The sequence below is a fragment of the Callorhinus ursinus genome, unplaced genomic scaffold (assembly GCF_003265705.2).
Source record: "Callorhinus ursinus isolate GAN/ISIS: 27379988/994484 unplaced genomic scaffold, GSC_fseal_2.0 scaffold26, whole genome shotgun sequence".
NCBI classification, from domain to species: Eukaryota; Metazoa; Chordata; class Mammalia; order Carnivora; family Otariidae; genus Callorhinus; species Callorhinus ursinus.
In genome coordinates, this window is record NW_027397088.1 from 7,865,027 (window position 1) to 7,882,561 (window position 17,535).

Consider the following 17,535-nt stretch of genomic DNA (forward strand, 5'->3'; position numbering starts at 1 on the left):
GAGGCATTTAGAGGTTAAATAACTTGCCCTGAGTCAGACAGCTGACTCAGAATGGTCCTTGTCTTTATGGATCCTAAAAACAAAATCCTGACTTTAGGTAATTACAAAATGAACTGGTCTCCCAACAGAAATGGGCCCGGAGGGTCCACTTGGATCATAATTGTGTCTTGGTATTGTGTTATGTGCCTTATACATTATTCATTCCTTTAGCAAGTCCTTACTGGGCATTTAGCGTCCCCAGAGCTTGGGGCAGAGATTCTACAAAAGGAAGGCATGTACAGGAAACTGGTATATCAGACAGACTAGTGACTTCTTAGCAGATGCCCATGTGGAGATAAGAGGATTTTGGGGTGGGGTGGAGGAGCTGTTGAGCTCTCCCCTTGCACCAGGCTCTATGCCGAGTGTTTTGGGTATATTCTCCCATTTATTCCTCACAAGAACCCTCTTTAACTTCTATTAATAATCAATTGAAGAGGAAACTAAGACTTAGAGACCTAAGGACACTTGCCTGTGGTCATACAGCCTCTGCATCCTTGTTGTGAGAAAGAAGATAATGTCTACCTCTCTCCAGAACTTCGCTTTGAGCCACTGGATTTTCTGCTTTTAACTATATAATCAAATAGGATTTTTCTGTTTTCTATTTTTTTTTAATTAGCAATAATCGCGCCTCGGATAAACCTCATTGGCTACGATACTGCCACTGCGCAAAGCTGTTTTCTATTTTTTTTTAAAGATTTTATTTATTTATTCATGAGAGAGAGAGAGGCAGAGGGAGAAGCAGGCTCCCAAGGAACAGGGAGCCCGATGCGGGACTCGATCCCAGGACTCTGGGATCACGACCTGAGCCGAAGGCAGACACTTAACCATCTGAGCCACCCAGGTGCCCAGGATTTTTCTGTTTTCTAGAGATGCTGTCCATCTGATAATAATCCGTACAGCCCAGTCACTAAGATCACTTGGGGGTTTGAAGAGATCTTTTCAAAGGCTTCTAATGTTGTTCATCATTTGCTTAGCCTCCCCATTTTGTACCCTGGTTCTTTTGTCCTTGCCAGGCCTTTGAGTCAGGTAAGAATCCTTCAGAGCTATTATCATGGCCAGGTTCATGGCCTATAACAGGATTGACAGATGTCTAGGGACGGGAGGAAGCCCAGATGTGTTTTAAAGGAACATCAAAGCTTTGCCCATAAGCACTCCATTTGCTTACTGTCCTGCAGAAGTGGGGTGGCTTCCCGTGCCCTAATTGGGCTCTGTAATTTTCATGAGAGGGTGGTTAATGTCTGTTAATGTGCCATATGCCTGTGGGAATTCAGTATACTTATTTCCGAGCCACTTCAGAATTGTGGAGTGTTTGGTCATGAAGAAACCTTAGAAATCATCTAGCTCAGTTGTTCCATCTTACTGAAAAGGGAAGGACAATCCTACATTTTCAGTGACTTGTTTAATGTGACTAGTTAGTGGCAAGACCAGGACCCGGTTCCTGACACGCAGCACAGTCCCTTCCTTCTACTCTTTTCATCTGATTTTGTGCTGATCAGGGCACTGCCCTAATCAAGATGAATCATGACATGATAAGCCATAAGGATTTTAACCTCAAAATGATTCATATAGTAGGGCTTTTTTTTTTTTTCTTCTTCTTTTAAGTAGGCTCCACGCCCAGAGTGGAGCCCAAAGTGAGGCTTGAACTCACAATCCTGAGATCAGGGCCTGAGCTGAAATCAAGAGTTGGATGTTCAACGCATTGAGCCACCCAGGTGCCCTGGTAGGGCTTTCTTTTTCTTTTTCTCTCTTTTTTAAAAGATTTTATTTATTTATTTATTTGAGAGAGAGAGAGAGAGAGAGAGAGAGAACACATAAACAGAGGGAAGGCCAGAGGGAGAGAGAATCTCAAGCAGACTCTCTAGTGAGTGGGGAGCCTGATGCGGGGCTCGATCCCAGGACCCTGAAATGGTGGACCTGAGCTGAAACCAAGAGTCTGACGCTTAACCAGCTGAGCCACTCAGGTGCCCCAGGGCTTGCTTTATAAAGGCAGATTTACTATCCTTACTCTGTATTATTTAGGCTAGTGATAAAGTTATTTTACGTTTCATAATATACAATGGTAGATGATAGGACTCTTCTAAAATACTGCCAGGCCTGTCAGAGAGCTTACTCTCCAGCAAAGTGGAAACTTAACGGATATTCTATGTGTTTGTACATGTTTTCAACGGAGAAGAAGAAAGCCTACCGAAAAGAGAACCAAAGAAGAGACACATATTGTTATCACCATTATGACTTTTTCATCTATTTTAGGCTTCCTGCCTTACTGTGGCAGCCTCAGGCCACTGGCATGGGCTGTCACTTAGACCATACCTCTGACACATTGTCCTTGGAGAATGGCCCATGGTTGGAGAGACCTCATAAAGCATACATTCGTTAAATTTACTATTTCATTCATTAAAAATAATGCCATCAGTGTTGAATAGGTAAGGCAGTAACATCACAGCCCATACCTCTAACTATGACTGTCTCCTGCTCCTCTCCATATGAGTTTTGTCACGTTGACTTACACTGAGAGATGGAAGAGCCCTGTTGCCTTTTTCCTCCTTGTGAACTAACATCCTATTGAAGTGTAACATCCACACAGAAAAGGGTACACGTCATAAATGTATAACTCCCTGAATTTTCACAAAATGAACATACCCCCAGAGCTTTTGAATACCACAGGCCTGGTTTCATCATCTGGCTTCATCATTTCTATTCATGTAACTTTAGGCAAATTATTTCACCTTTTTGAGCCTCAGTTTTCTCAACTGTTAATAGCATTTCATAGGTATTTATGAAGAGAAAAGATGATATATATGTAACTGACCTGATATGTTCCTGCTTCTTCTTCCTGTCCCTTGGTTCCAGGACAGCTTCTGCAAATGAGCCCCCTCAAAGTGGTTTAGAGGAGTGGTAATGGAAACTTTGTAATATTAAGTAACAGCTCCTATGGTTCTGGAAATGTACATGATAATATGGGCCACAACTGCTTTTGGCCGGTTCTCTTCAAGGGCTCATCTCAGAAACTTGGCTTGAAGTAGATTAAAGCTTCACCCTATCTACTTATTCTTGTATGCCCGGCTCTATCCTCAAAAGGGATTATAGACATACACATAGGACAACAGTATTTAAATAGTAAGTGAATCAAAGCTCAAGTAGAAATGTACGTGTTGTGTCCTGAAATCCAGATGGTTTGCTAGGTGTGGGCTTCAGAGTTGGCTTTGAGCTTCCTAGCGGTCAGAGCAAATAAGGGAAATGATTAGTAATAAGATTTAAAGGGTGCTTATAATAAGAAAGCAAACCATCTGTGCAAGAGAAACAGTTTTTGTCTTGGCACCAAGACCTACTTTCTATCGATCTTCACAAAGACGACTTGATGGAAAGTGGTAAGATTCCCTGTAATAAATAAAATTATCTGATTTATAATGCTGTGTCTTACGCTCTGCCTGGCCATATGCAGGTGGCACGAAGCCAAGGCCTAATTTAGTAAAAATTGTTTTATAAATAACCATCAATGGATGAAATTCTATCCTTGAGTGTATTTCAATGATACAATCAAAATTAATATAGGCTGATTACATGTAACTGATAAATCCATTTATGAAGGTTCTAAATCCATCAAGCAGTGGCATGGTAAATGGGGATTCTGTGTTTAGGCTGGATGGGGGAAGAAGAATTTTCAACTATTCTTCTAAAGAAGACTCTAAGGAAGGGGGCACCTGGGTGGCTCAGTCGTTAAGCATCTGCCTTCGGCTCAGGTCATGATCCCAGGGTCCTGGGATGGAGCCCCGCATCGGGCTCCCTGCTCCGCGGGAAGCCTGCTTCTCTCTGTCCCACTCCCCCTGCTTGTGTTCTCTCTCTGGCTGTCTCTCTCTGCCAAATAAATAAATAAAATCTTAAAAAAAAAAAAAAAGACTCTAAGGAAGAAGCATGCTTTTTAGGAAGTGAGGTTAGGAAAAGCAAAGTGTACTTTCCCCAGTAAAGTGCAATCTGAAAGATAGTATGTCATAAAGGACTTGACTCTGGGGAGGTGAAAAATATCTTCATTGGAAAACTTGGAGTACCCTCACCCCTGAGGAGCAGGTTTGGGGTAGGATAAAGAGGTCAGTTTTGGACATGTTGGGTTTGCAGCCTCCCTGCGTGGAAAGTTATATTTTATGCACACACACACACACACAGGCACGTGCATCCTTGTTTTATATTGGGTAGTTACAGTGTCTGGCAGATTCCAGCTGAATATCTATCTATCTATCTATCTATCTATCTATCTATCTATCTATCTATAATGATTTAAAATGGGGTTGGGTTTTAAAATTTGAAATTCAGATGTTTGTAAAATAAAAACACCCCTAATAGTAGAAGCTAACATGGTGTCTTCTTGTTATCATTGGTCAAGCAGTGGGCCTCAAAGTCTGGCTTGGAGAACCCTGGGAATCCCTGATTATCTTTTTGATGGGTCTAGGAGGTCAAAACTATTTTTATGGCAATAATAGGATTTGCTTTTTTTTACTCTTTTTCCCTCAACTTACCCAGAGGATACATGATGGGTCGTAGCACACAGACTGCAGAGAATCCAGTCATCTGTAAAGCCAGGCATTAAAAGAGATTTGCAAAAATGTAAAGCAGTGTACTCCTCTCATTAAATTTTGTTTTGAAAATATAGTTATTTTTCATAAACGTATGCTGTTTATGTTAACGTGTGATAGGTTTATCGTTATTTTAGATAACACATTTAATTTATTCTGTTTTAATTTCTAATATGGAACATCCTGAAAGATATAATCTACATAAGCAAAAGCTCCCTGGGGTCATCAATAATTATAAGTGCTTAAAGGAGTCCTGAAACCAAAGTTGAGAACCCCCACATTAGACATTGTTTGCCATAGACTTTGCTCGCATCATGCACTAATAATGGGACGCAGGGCAGTGTGGTCCCTAGGATCTAAGAAATGCTCCTGTACATCGCTGTAAACCTGCAAATGAATACACGGAATTGTTCCAAACAGTTTTGGCATCTCCAGTTTGTTTATCAGTGTGTCCATACAACAGATATTTAGTTAGCATGGGGATTATGGCAGTTAATAAAACAAACAAGGTGTCTGCCCTCATGGAATTTATTTCTAATAGAAATGTATCAAGAGGGGCACCTGGGTGGCTCAGTCAGTTAAACATCTGCCTTGGGCTCAGGGCATGATCCTGTCTGCTTCTCTCTCTCTCTCTCTCTCTCTCTCTCTCTCTCAGCCTCTCCCCCTGCTCGTGCTCTCTCTCATATAGATAAATACAATGGGGCGCCTGGGTGTCTCAGTCGTTAAGCGTCTGCCTTCGGCTCAGGTCCTGATCGATCGAGTCCCACATCGGGCTCCCTGCTCCGCGGGAAGCCTGCTTCTCCCTCTCCCACTCCCCCTGCTTGTGTTCCCGCTCTCGCTGTCTCTCTCTGTCAAATAAATAAATAAAATCTTTTTTTTAAAAAAAATAAATAAATACAATGTATAAAGGTATGTGTCAAGAAATCAGAATCATTAAGCAATTTTCAGTATATAGGAGACCAACATATGCAGTTGGTATACAGCTGTGACCCTGGAATTGGTAGAAAGTGGCCCTATGAGCCGATGAATACCACTGTTCACCATGGGCAAGGCTCTGTGCTCAGTACTTGCGGGCATTACATTTTATAGCAATCCTGGATAGTATCTAATGTTATATGTCTTTTAAGTGAAGAAATTGAACCTCAGAGAGATTAGATAATTTGTCTAAGTTGTTTAGCTAATAAGGGAGACAACGAGGATTTGTGTGTGTGTGTAGCATCTTTGTTGTAGGTAGTCTTTCTCTTAAGGAAACTATGGACTTGCCCTTGAGCAATCGCAGATCCCGTTGACGGGCTGGTCTTGCCTACTGTTGCAGTGTATCTTTTGAACCATGTTCTCGCACACGTGGGGAGAGCCGTGGTGAAGAAACCTTCACATCCACACTGGGAACCTTCCATCACAAAAGCAGTCAGGTAAATCTGACTGATCGTTATCTACAAAGCAGTTTCAACCAGCGTGGAACCTTGGTTAACCAGGAGAGCCCACCCACCGGGTCCTGGCCACCAATAAAGCAAGCATGACAAGGCCTGTGTTCTTGTACCATCTTTCTGCCACAGCCAGTTAAGATTTCAGATCGCTTCTTTCTTGGCCAGGTGAGATTATCGTGAAAGCATCTCCTCTCGGTGACCCTTCTGGGTCTGTAGGAGCCTGACAGGTGCTGTGGGCCCCATCTAGGAGCGCCTTTAGATTCAAAGCCAGTAATTTTCAGCAACTTGGGGTTTTCTTGGCATCTGCCACGGGTAGGTATTTCTGGTTCCAGAGGTGCCTCCTCTAAGCTGATACACTACCTCCCCTCCCCCTTGCACCCCTGCACAGAACTTTCTCCATCGAGCCTCCAGAAAGACATTGTGACTTGTGATCAGAGCCCAGAGTAGGGACTGCTTGGTATATCAACCTCTCAGGAAAGCAGCCTAAACCCTGTGCACAACTCTGGACTCTTTTCAGGAGGCTCAGAAACTGGAAACCAGTCCCTTCTAAATGGAGAGCACCCACGCCTACACACCTACAATTGATCTTCCTTTCAGGATGGAATGAGGGCCTCTGCTCTCCAGATTTTGGAGTTCCATACTAGCTCCACTCATGTTCTGTCGTTTGAAACCCCCATTGCAAGTACAGCTGATGAAGCATGAGGAGGCAGCTGGTGATGGTAGACTCTGCATACATAGAGTCATACATCTATGTATGACTCAGTCATACATCTGAGTTCCAAACGTTCCAGCTTACCAGTTTCCTCTGGATGGTTCCTTCAGTGGAAAAACTGCTTGCTGTAGTTAGCTGGCCAGCAGAGTTCTCTCACTGCATGGATGCCACATCTTCCTTCATCCCTCCTTCCAGTGGCTGCTCTTCAGAGCACCGGAACTGCTTGCAAAAGCGCTCGCCCAGCTTCCCGACCGCTCCCTAACCTTAGTCCTGGTAGCTTGGCGAAATTTGGTGCGTGCACGGGGCAGGCAGGAAAACAGTATGTCTGTGCTCAGAACAGGTTTTTTTTTCCCCCTTTCATCCCAAAGTCCTCCTTACCATCTGTCACTCTTTTGATCACAGTTTAAATAAGGGCCCTTCCCCAGCTTTGCCCAATCCAGTGTCCTGCTTTGCATTTGGGGACAGCAGGAGTAGCAATTCCAGGAGGAGACTTAACAACGAGGTGAGTTTTCAGCTAGCAAGGGGGTAACTGACTACCCCTCTACCATCTCAGGAAACTTGCCTTCCGCCTGGCGTTTCGGCAGCCCTGTTCCTTCCTGTCCTCGAGGTGACGCTCACTGACAGGGAGGGTGGACTGGAGCATTCAGAGTTGTCCGAACAAAGCAAGTGAGATTTGTTGGTCTGTTTTAATCACAGCCCCTTTGAAGAGAGTCAGCATCCTTATTTCGAGGAGGGGTCAGGCGGGTCGGCGGGGCCCTCACGGGTGTGATTTCTGGAACAGTGGTGGTGAAGCCTGCACATGGGCGTGACACAGGGTCGCTCTAACCTTGGACAGTTCTAACCCCTCTAAATGTCCCTTCTACAAAAGGGGAGCCTATATCTGTCTCCAAGGGTCATGGCAAGGGTCAGAAGAGATTGTGCAGGCAAACCCCTTGGCAAAAGATGGAGTCAGGGCTCTTGGTACGTGTGCACTTTGGTTTGTATCCAACTTCGTGGTCCAAACCTATTTGCAGGGCAGGTTTTTGTGGCTCCGAAACTCCCTACAATTGGTATCGATAAAACCAAAGGAGACCATGTCCGTGGGGATATCCTTAGCTGCTTGGGACAGTGGCAGGGACAGAGAACAGAGAGGCAGGTAAAAGCAGTGCTTCAGGCTACTTGAGCCGCCAGAGAGCTGAGGGAAAGGCCCAGGGCAGATGAGAAGCCCCCAGGGACACGCCCGCTGAGGCAGCTGTCGTCCTGGTGGGTTTTTGCCCTAGGCTGCTGGCCATGTCCATGCTTTTCTCTCTTTCCCTGCTTTCTCTTCCTCCTGGATGGCCTGCCACCAGACAACTGGAGAGCTTGGCAGGGTTCCAGGAATCTGTACCAACGCCACGCCTCCTGATGACATTGCAGACACTGGTGGTGCTTGCCCACAGCGTCAACGTGGCCTTGTCAAGCCCCCGTCTGATGGATACCTTCAGATTTCAAGTAGTGAGAAGACACTGGACGCTGGGAATCAGGAGTCCCAAACCCGAGTCCCAGGCTTACGTGGCTCTGGACCTTGGCAAGTCACATCAGCTCTCTGAATCGGCTTCCTCCTATGTAGATGAGTATCGTGAGTCTGGAGAGATGTGTCACAGGAGGCCCTGAGATCCTTCCCACGCGCACACGTATGTTCTCGTTGCCCTCTCCTGAGAGGCAGCACTCCTGTGGGGATCAGCAACCCCCTCCCCGCCCCCCGAGGCACAGTCTCTAACTACCAGGACCTCTCAAACCTCGACCGTTTTTGAGAAATCACAGTTTTGGGGACCCTGTGATACGCAACCGTGAGCAAGGGTGCTGGAACAGCATGCAGGTTCCCAGCACACCCTCCAGCCCAGCTGCCCCACCCCTTCCCCTCAGACCTGCCTTTCTCAGCTCCCACCTTGAGCTTCTCCACCACCACCGCCTGAGAGCTAGAGGCTCATCAATGAACCTTTCACTTTCAGTGTGCTCTTCCTGAATGAGTCGTAACTTCCATTTTTTTCTAGCTTTGCTCTCTGATCTCAAGGGTCACATCTAACAGAATGCTCATGCTTTAAAAAAAAAAAAAAGATATTTAAAAAACCCCATCTCTTTCTCTATTAATCAAAATGACTTCGGTTTAAATTAAACGCCTTACAGAGAACTCATTTAGGAGATGAGAGCTGTTCGTTAGAAAGTGAAAGTAGCTGATAATCCTTTTCTATATGTGAAAAAACTGACAAGTCATTTAAACCTTTTTTTTCCTCCTGGTATCTTAGCAAAAATAAGCAAAACTATTTGAATTTTGCCACCTTTTTTTTTTTTTTCTTTCCTTGTGCCCGGGATAAAGATGTCATAGAAGCTTTTACGTTTCACACTCCTGCTAAACTCTTTAGGTAGGGGGAAATAATTGGCTTTTTCCTTGAGAGGAGGGTAGTAACAGACTGTGTCTGAACTATTATCCTGCAAATCCCCGTGGGTTCTGAATAATAAAGTCTGTCTAGCTTCTAGTCTGTAACTCGCTTTCCTTTGAACAAGGGCAGTAAGTTGCTCTTTTTCTGCCCAGCTCTTGAGCTGAAAAAATCCAGTAGGTGGCCAAAGAGTCTTTAAAAGACTAAAGACAGCTTCAGAGAGCCATTGGACCAGGTTTTAAAAAGAAAAGTGTGCTTATATCTTTGTACAGCAAACAATGCCAGTGGAGTTGAATGGTGCTTCAGGACCCCAGCTTAGGGACAGGTGACTTATTTAGGCAAGTTACAAATTGACATGTTTGACTATAGCTAAATTGAGTTCTCAAAATAATCCCTGAAACTGGAGCTCAGACTGTCAAAGCAAGTACTCAGAGCAGACCTCTCGGCCACCCTCATGTTAGCCTCAAATTTATGACACGGTATCATCCTTTGCAACTTCCCAGAAGAGCCCCTCAAGTATTGTCTATGCAACATGAAAGAACTCTGTGGGCGATACACGAGCCCAGAGGTGCTGTGGTGGAGAACTTTGCCCTTTGTAAATTACTTTTGTAACATATTCTCAGTTGAGGAGATGCCGATAAGGAAATTGCTCTGCGTTGTTTTATGGTTCCAGTGCTCAGTTTCCTGTGGGGTGCCATGTTCTTCTTTGATTTGAGTCATGCGATGCCTAAGAAGCAAGCATGACCCTGCTCTCAGTTGCCTAGAACTGGCTGTGGCTCAGTGTACATTCTGTTTATCCAGCCACAGGTGCATTTTGTGTCACCCGGACATTCCTAGGAACAATCTGCATCTTTTAAGAAAATATACCGTGAACGTGACTGGTGACTTTAGCATTCATGTGGCAGTGGTCTCTCTCTCTCTCTCTCTCTCTCTCTCTCTCTCTCTCACACACACACACGTATATATAGTGGTATAATACAGATTACATAAAATTTACCATTTTAACCATGTTTAAGTGGTCAGTGGCATTAAGTACATTCACACAGTTGTGCAGCTGTCACCACTGTCCATTTCTAGAACGTTTTCATCTTCCCAGACTGAAACTCTGCACCCATGAAACACTAACTCCCCATTTCCCCCACCCCAGCCCCTGGGCTACCACCCTTCTACTTCTATCCCAATGAATTTGGCAACTCTAGGGACTTCCTACAAGTAGAATCCTACAGTGTTTGTCCTTTTGGGACTGGTTCATTTCACTAGGCGTAATGTCCTCAAGGTTCCTCCGTGCTGTAGCCTGTGCCAATGTTTCCTTCATTGTTAAGACTGAATAATATTCCATTGTTTGTTTACCCATTCAGCGTCTGTGAGCACTGCTCCCACCTTTGGCCTATTGTGAATAACGGGTATGCAGCTAAGTTTGAGGCCCCACTTTCAATTCTTTTGGGTCTATATGCAGAAGTGGAATTGCTGGATCATAGGGCAATTCTATTTTTAATTTTCTGAGGAACTGCCATACTGTTTTCCACGGGGACTATTTTACATTCCCACCAGCAGTGCTCGAGGGCTCCATTTTCTCCACATCCTCACCAACACATGTTTTCTGGTTCTCTCTCTCTCTCTCTCTCTCTCTCTCTGTGTGTGTGTGTGTGTGTGTGTGTGTGTGTTTTAAGATTTTATTGATTTATTTGACAGAGAGCACAAAGTGGGGCAGAGGAAGAGGGAGAAGCAGACTCCCTGCTGAGCAAGGAGCCCGATGCAGGGCTGGATCCCAGGATCCTGGAATCATGACCTGAGCCAAAGGCAGATGCTTAACTGACTGAGCCACCCAGGCGCCCCGTTTTCTGGTTTTTGGATACTAATGGGTCTCGGGTGGTACCTGATGGTGGTTTTTAGACAATGGTCATTTTAATGTTGGTGTTCGGTGGTGTGCACAGCTGAACCCTCCTCATGTGTTTCTGTGGAATGGAACGAGGCATGAGGAGAAGGCTCCTTACCCCTTTTGTTGCCTGGACTCTACAAACCTAAGCACTTGCTCTGCTTTGCTCTATAGCTGAGCTTTGAGGCTTTTAGGCAACTGCAGATAAGAGATGTGTGATCTGACCCACCCTGATCTGACTGGCTCTCCATCCTGGAGAAAGGAGGTTATAGCTGCTTGGGGCGGGTTGGGATTCCTTCAAGATCTTTCTCCCAAGCACGTGGGCAGGAGAAAAGGCACTTAATTTGACCAGGTTGCTGAGGGGTGTGCTTCCTTGGGACACTAACTCACCACTGACAGATTTTTTTTTAGTTTTACAAAAGCATACAACTCCTCCTGCTGCTTTTAAGAAGACACTTACCACAAAGCATTTAGTTGTCCAGCATAAATGGAAAAATGCAAGACCCAAATAAAACCCATTCCCATCCCTCTGATGTTAGTTCTTTATCATTTTGATAAACTTCTTTCCAGTCCTTTTTTATTTTTTTTAAAAACACATAATTGTAATGCTATGTATATAAAGTATGTAAATAAAGCTTTCCAAAAGGGTTGTGCCCATTTATAATGCCTTAAGTGATACAGCATATGAAAGTATATCCACTCATTTCATTATATCCTGGAACTTTGGGCATATTTTTTTCTACTTTAATAGAGAAAAATTAACTACTTTACTAAATTTATATTTCTTTTGTAATTTTTGCTACAAATGTCTTTTTTCCAGTTTTTTTGCTTTTTTATGTTTGATATAGAGATGGTTGATACTTCGAGGTGGTCAAGTTATTTATGGTCTTTTTTTTTAATGTCCCTTTAATTTTGAATTTTATGTATGTCTATTCCTTATTTGCATCAAGTTTTAAAATTTATTTCTCCTCTAGTGGTATGATACATTTTTTTTCTCTCCAGGAATAGGATAGATTTTGTTTTTTAAGATTTATTTGAGAGAAAGGGCACAAATGGGAGGGGTAGAGGGAGAGGGAGACAGAATCGGAAGCAAAATCCACGTGAGCATGGAACCTGACTCAGGATTCGATCTCATGACCCTGAGATCACAACCTGAGCCGAAACCAAGAGTCAGATGCTTAACCAACTGCACCACCCAGGTGCCGTGACAAATTTTGTTTTTCCCTTATATTTCTGTTTTAAAAATACATCTCTATTTAGATTTTATTAATCCATAAGGAGTTTATTTGGGTGTATGGTGTGAGGTAAGAATTTACCTTGATATTTACCCCCAAATTGGTAATGAGTATTCCAACAATAACTAATTCTGAATAATTATTTCCTTCTCTAATGACTAGAGGTGTTTCCTTTATCATAAACTGACTTCCAGTAAGTGAACAGACGTAATTTTTTAATAACTAGTATCCCTTTTCCCTGTAGTATTTTAGTAAAATTTTCTTTACTATTCTCACCTTTTTCTTTCTTTTAGTTGCATGTGGGAACTCTTTTGTTACATTTCTCCCTATAAAATATGTTATCCAGTTGGAGTTTTGATTGGAATTGCATTTAACATAAAAATTAATTTAGAATGTACATTGTTTTAAAGATTTTATTTATTTATTTGACAGAGAGAGAGACAGCGAGAGAGGGAACACAAGCAGGGGGAGTGGGAGAGGGAGAGGCAGGCCTCCCGCCGAGCAGGGAGCCCGATGTGGGGCCCGATCCCAGGACTCCGGGACCACGACCCGAGCCGAAGGCAGTCGCTCAACCAACTGAGCCACCCAGGCTCCCCTAGAATGTACATTTTGAAAATTAAATTTTAGCTTTCCTATCTAAATCTTGCTTCATCTCTCTTTACTTCATTCATATGTATAATGTATACACGCACACACAAATTATGTCTAGGTGGATTTTTTTCCAAACCTTTTTGATTTTTTTGTGAATGGGGGTTTTTTAAATTGTACTATTGTGAGGGTTATTGCTTTCAGTGTGTGTGTGTAAGTGAGTGCTTGTGCATAACTATGCACTTTATGGAGCAAAGGAATAACTTTTGAAAAGAACACCAAGGGTGCCTGGCTGGCTCAGTTGATGGAGCATACAGCTCTTGATCTCGAGGTTGTGAGTTCAAGTTCCATGTTGGGTATAGAGATTACTTAAAAATAAAATCTTAAAACACACACACACAGACTCGGGTGTGAATCCCAGTTCTAATTCTTTTTTGTTTTTTAAGATTTACTTATTTATTTGGGGAGGGTGCTGGGGGGAAGAGGCAGAGGGAGAGACTATTCAAGCAGACTCCCACTGAGTGCGGAGCCCAACATGGGGCTCAGTCTCATGACCCTGAGATCATGACCTGAGCTGAATCCAAGAGTCGGATGCTTAACCAACTGAGCCAGCCAGGCACTGCTCCAGTTCTACTTCCTCCAGATACATAACTCTGGAAAAACAGTGCTGCACTGTTAGACAAATAGGAATTCAACAAATGATAGCTGCCATGATTGGATTTCTCTTGAATATTGAATATAGTTCTCCATTCATTTTTTGGGGGGTTTCTAGTTTCACAGTGATATAATCTATAAGTAATGATAATAATATTAACTTTTTTTCTGATATTTAAATCTCTTTATCATTTCTTGTCTTACTGCATTGGCCAGAAAAACTTGCAGAACAATACTATGTAATTTTTTTCTGTCTGGGTTTTTTATTCTTATTTTTAAAGGAATTTCTTTAGTTTTTCACAATCAAGTATAATGTTGGCTATTGTTTGAAATGGATACTCTTCATATATTGAACAAGTATATTTCAATTCTTACTTTTTAAGTGTTTTTAAATTAGAAATCAGTTAGCTTGGAAGATTCATACAATTTGAGCAACTTTATTTACAAGTTACAATATTAGTGTTACCTAAGAGGAAAAAGAAATTAAAGATCAATTCTATCTTGAATATACAGGTTATTATTTCCTCTAAAAATAGTTGTCTCTGCATGAGATCTTTATGAGTCCTCCTATGGATTTGAATACTGAAAACCAATTAAGCCCCTTGGGGGTAAGGCATGTGTGTGTGTGGGGGGGGGGGTGTGAATCTTCATTTTAGTGGCCTAACCACTGGTTTCTTTATATATTACAAATGTGTATCTTGCTTTTATATCCAGTTTGGGTTTCACAGGAACCTTATAATCTTTGATTCTGATTTTGAATTCCTATTTTTTTTCAAGATTTTATTTATTTATTTGAGAGAGAGAATGAGAGAGAGAGAGCACATGAGAGGGGGGAGGGTCAGAGGGAGAAGCAGACTCCATGCTGAGCAGGGAGCCCGATGTGGGACTCGATCCAGGGACTCCAGGATCATGACCTGAGCCGAAGGCAGTCGCTTAACCAACTGAGCCACCCAGGCACCCTTGAATTCCTTAATTTACCAATACTTGGAACATTTAAATTTTAAGTAGAAACCATATTTAAACCAACTTAAAATATGGTTTCTACTTAAAATTTAAATGTTCCAAGTATTGAATTAATATATAGTCATTCTAAAAAATTTTGAAATATGTAGACAAGCAGAAAAACAAAACTTAAAAATAGCACATACAGGGTGGTTCAGTCAGTTAAGCATCCAACTCTTGATTTTGGCTCAGATCATGATCTTAGGGTCGGGAGATGGAGCCCCACATTGGGCTCTGTGATGGGCATGGAGTATGCTTAAGATTCTCTCTCTTTCCCACTGCCTCTCTAAACAAACAAACAAACAAACAAACAAATAAATAAAAGCACATACAGTTTTGTAAGATTTGTTTTTCACACACTACATTTTGTACATTTCCCAAGTAGCTTTAAGTAGCTTTATACTTCATGATTGCTAATGGTTAACATGTTACTCCATCATGTGAATGTTTTACCATTCATGTACCAAAGTCCTATTAGTAGACTTTTAGCTTGTTTCCAGTTTTTTATAATGACAATAATCTAATGACAACCGTCCTTATACAAATATCTTTGTGTATATCTCTTTAGCAAAATTTCTAGAATTTTTTTTGGGGGGGACGTGGAATGGCTGGCTGAACCATTCTTAAGAACAAAATACTTAAAATTTCTAATTTCTGTTTAAGGTGATCGAAAACAGTATCATTCTCACAACAACACATGTCTTTTCTCCTCAGCTTCACCAAAATTAGATGTTGACATTTTAAAATATTTTTGCTAATCTGATAGAGAAAAAAATCTCACTGCATGTTTTAATTTGCATTTCTTGTAGTACTACTGATGTTGAACATGAAAAATGTGTTCATTAAGTATTTATATGTTTTCTTTTGTGTATTGCTTCTCCATATCCTTTGCCCATTTTGTAGTGGAGGTGTGCTTTTGGTATTGACTTAGAAGAGCCTATAGTGTATAAAAATTAAGAGGAAAAGCTTGGAACTCAGAAAGAGCTCTACATCCACATCTCTGTTCTGCTTCTTACTAGCTATGAGTCCTTGGGCATGATACTTCTTGGCCACTCCATGTCTCCATTTTTTTATTTTAAAGGTGGAACTAATTGTATCTCCCTTATAAGATTATGGCGAGATATTGTGTGCAGAGAGCTTAGCATGTCTTACACCTAATAAAGACTCAATAAAGTGTAGCTTTTATTATATTAAGGCTCTTAACCAACTCTGCCTGTAAATATGCTTTTTTTCCTAGCCTGTAATTTCCGTTTCAGTTTGGCCTATAGTGGGTTTTTTTTTTTTTAAATGTATTTAAACTTAAATTGGTAGGTGATTGAAAATGCATATCTTTTCCTTTATGGTTTATTACTTCTCCCTAAAAAACCCCTTCTACACCCTCAAAGATCAGATTAATATTTACCTATTTTTCTTCTGGTTCTTTTAAGATTTTATATTTTACATTTAATTCTTTAATCCATTTGGAATGAACTTTTGCTTTTGGTGTAAAGTTAGTGGGAAGTTGGTATTTGGTGTGAATTTTTTTCCCTTTCAGTTGTTCAACTATAATGACTGATCTGTCTTTCTCCTTCAGTGATTTGAAGTGCCATCTTTATCATAGACCAGATACTTCTAAGTTTTCCATTTGATTCCATTGATAATATATCACTGCGTTGGTACTAGAGTGTAGTGTATTGTATATGCACATTGTGTGCATTCTAGATTTATTGCATGTTTAGTATCTGTATGCATTCATCCCCTCTCCCTCCTAATTTTTTTCTAATTGCAAGTTTGTTTCTGTGTGTAACTACAGACTTATAGCCTACCCAAAATATAAGTTTTCCTCTCATTCTCTACAGTGCAATAGAGAGAACTCGAGCCATAGACAGAGGACTTGGATTCCAAACCTGTCTCTACCACCTACTAGCTCTTTGGGTTGGATGTGTTTTGTACTCTCCGTGTGCCTCTGGTTCTCTGATGAAGTAATTGTATGAAAATTCAGCATATCCCAAAGTCATCTGAAATAACAGGACCAAGTTGACCAATCATAGAGTCACATCACTCAAGTCTGTCCCTTTCTATAAAATAAGCCATTTTTCTAATGACTGCAGAAGATTTCCAACTCAGTATTTCAGTTATAACAGCTTTATCTTGTCCGTCGTCACCATGATGTAATTTAAGTAACATTAAAAACTATTCTGAGCAACTTTACTTTATAAGCATTTTCTATGCATACACATGCACACATATATAAGTCCATCTATATATACATACTCATAAATGGTTGATTATCACATAGCAGTTAAGAAATAATGACCTTGGTGTGGCACTATTCTGTTTGTTTTTGTTTTAAGATTACATGGGGGTCAAGTGGGTGGTGCAGTCAGTTAAGCATCTGACTCTTGGTTTCAGCTCAGGTCATGAGCTCAGGGTCTTGAGATCAAGCCCTGGTCAGGCTCAATGCTCGGTGTGGAGTCTCTTTGAGGTTCTGTCTCCCTCTCCCTCTGCCTCTCCCGCTCGTGTGTACACTTTCTCTCTCTAAAATAAATAACTCAATCTTAAAAAAAAAAAAAAGAGTTGAAAAAAGATTACATAGGGAATTTGATATAACCTTAATACTTTTATTGGATTAAGATATATGTGTTTGATTGCAAAATGTAAATATTAAGCATCAAAGTTTTATATGTATAATAAGAGCTGTAGTTTACTGCACACCTACCATGGTCCAGATTCCTTTTTTGGATGCTTTATGCATGTTATCTTTTTTAATCCTCATGACAGTGCCCAGATGGTTATCACATCTGCTTTATAGTTGGAGGAACTGAAGTTTGCCAGAGTTAGACACACCTGAACTACCAGCAGCCGGTAAGTAGTAGACCTGGGGAGGATAGGACCCAGGGCTGTCTCATGTCCCAGTGCATGCTCTTTCCTCCGTAATCTGCTGCTTCCAAGGATATTTGCGGTTCTTATTTCGCCTTAGAAAATCCCATTTCTAAGAAACTTGAGGAGAAAGAAACACTCTTCTTTTAGCCAAAAACTGAAACTTGGATTTCAATTTA

At 41.6% G+C, this 17,535-nt stretch overlaps 1 protein-coding gene and 1 pseudogene across 1 annotated transcript in view; one reads left to right on the plus strand and one right to left on the minus strand.

The window, feature by feature from the left end:
• The window catches only part of RREB1 (ras responsive element binding protein 1), a 176,070-nt gene that overhangs the window by 16,555 nt on the left and 141,980 nt on the right, over positions 1 to 17,535 (plus strand). The window lies entirely within an intron of this gene.
• On the minus strand, positions 553 to 712 carry LOC112838417 (U4 spliceosomal RNA; annotated as a pseudogene).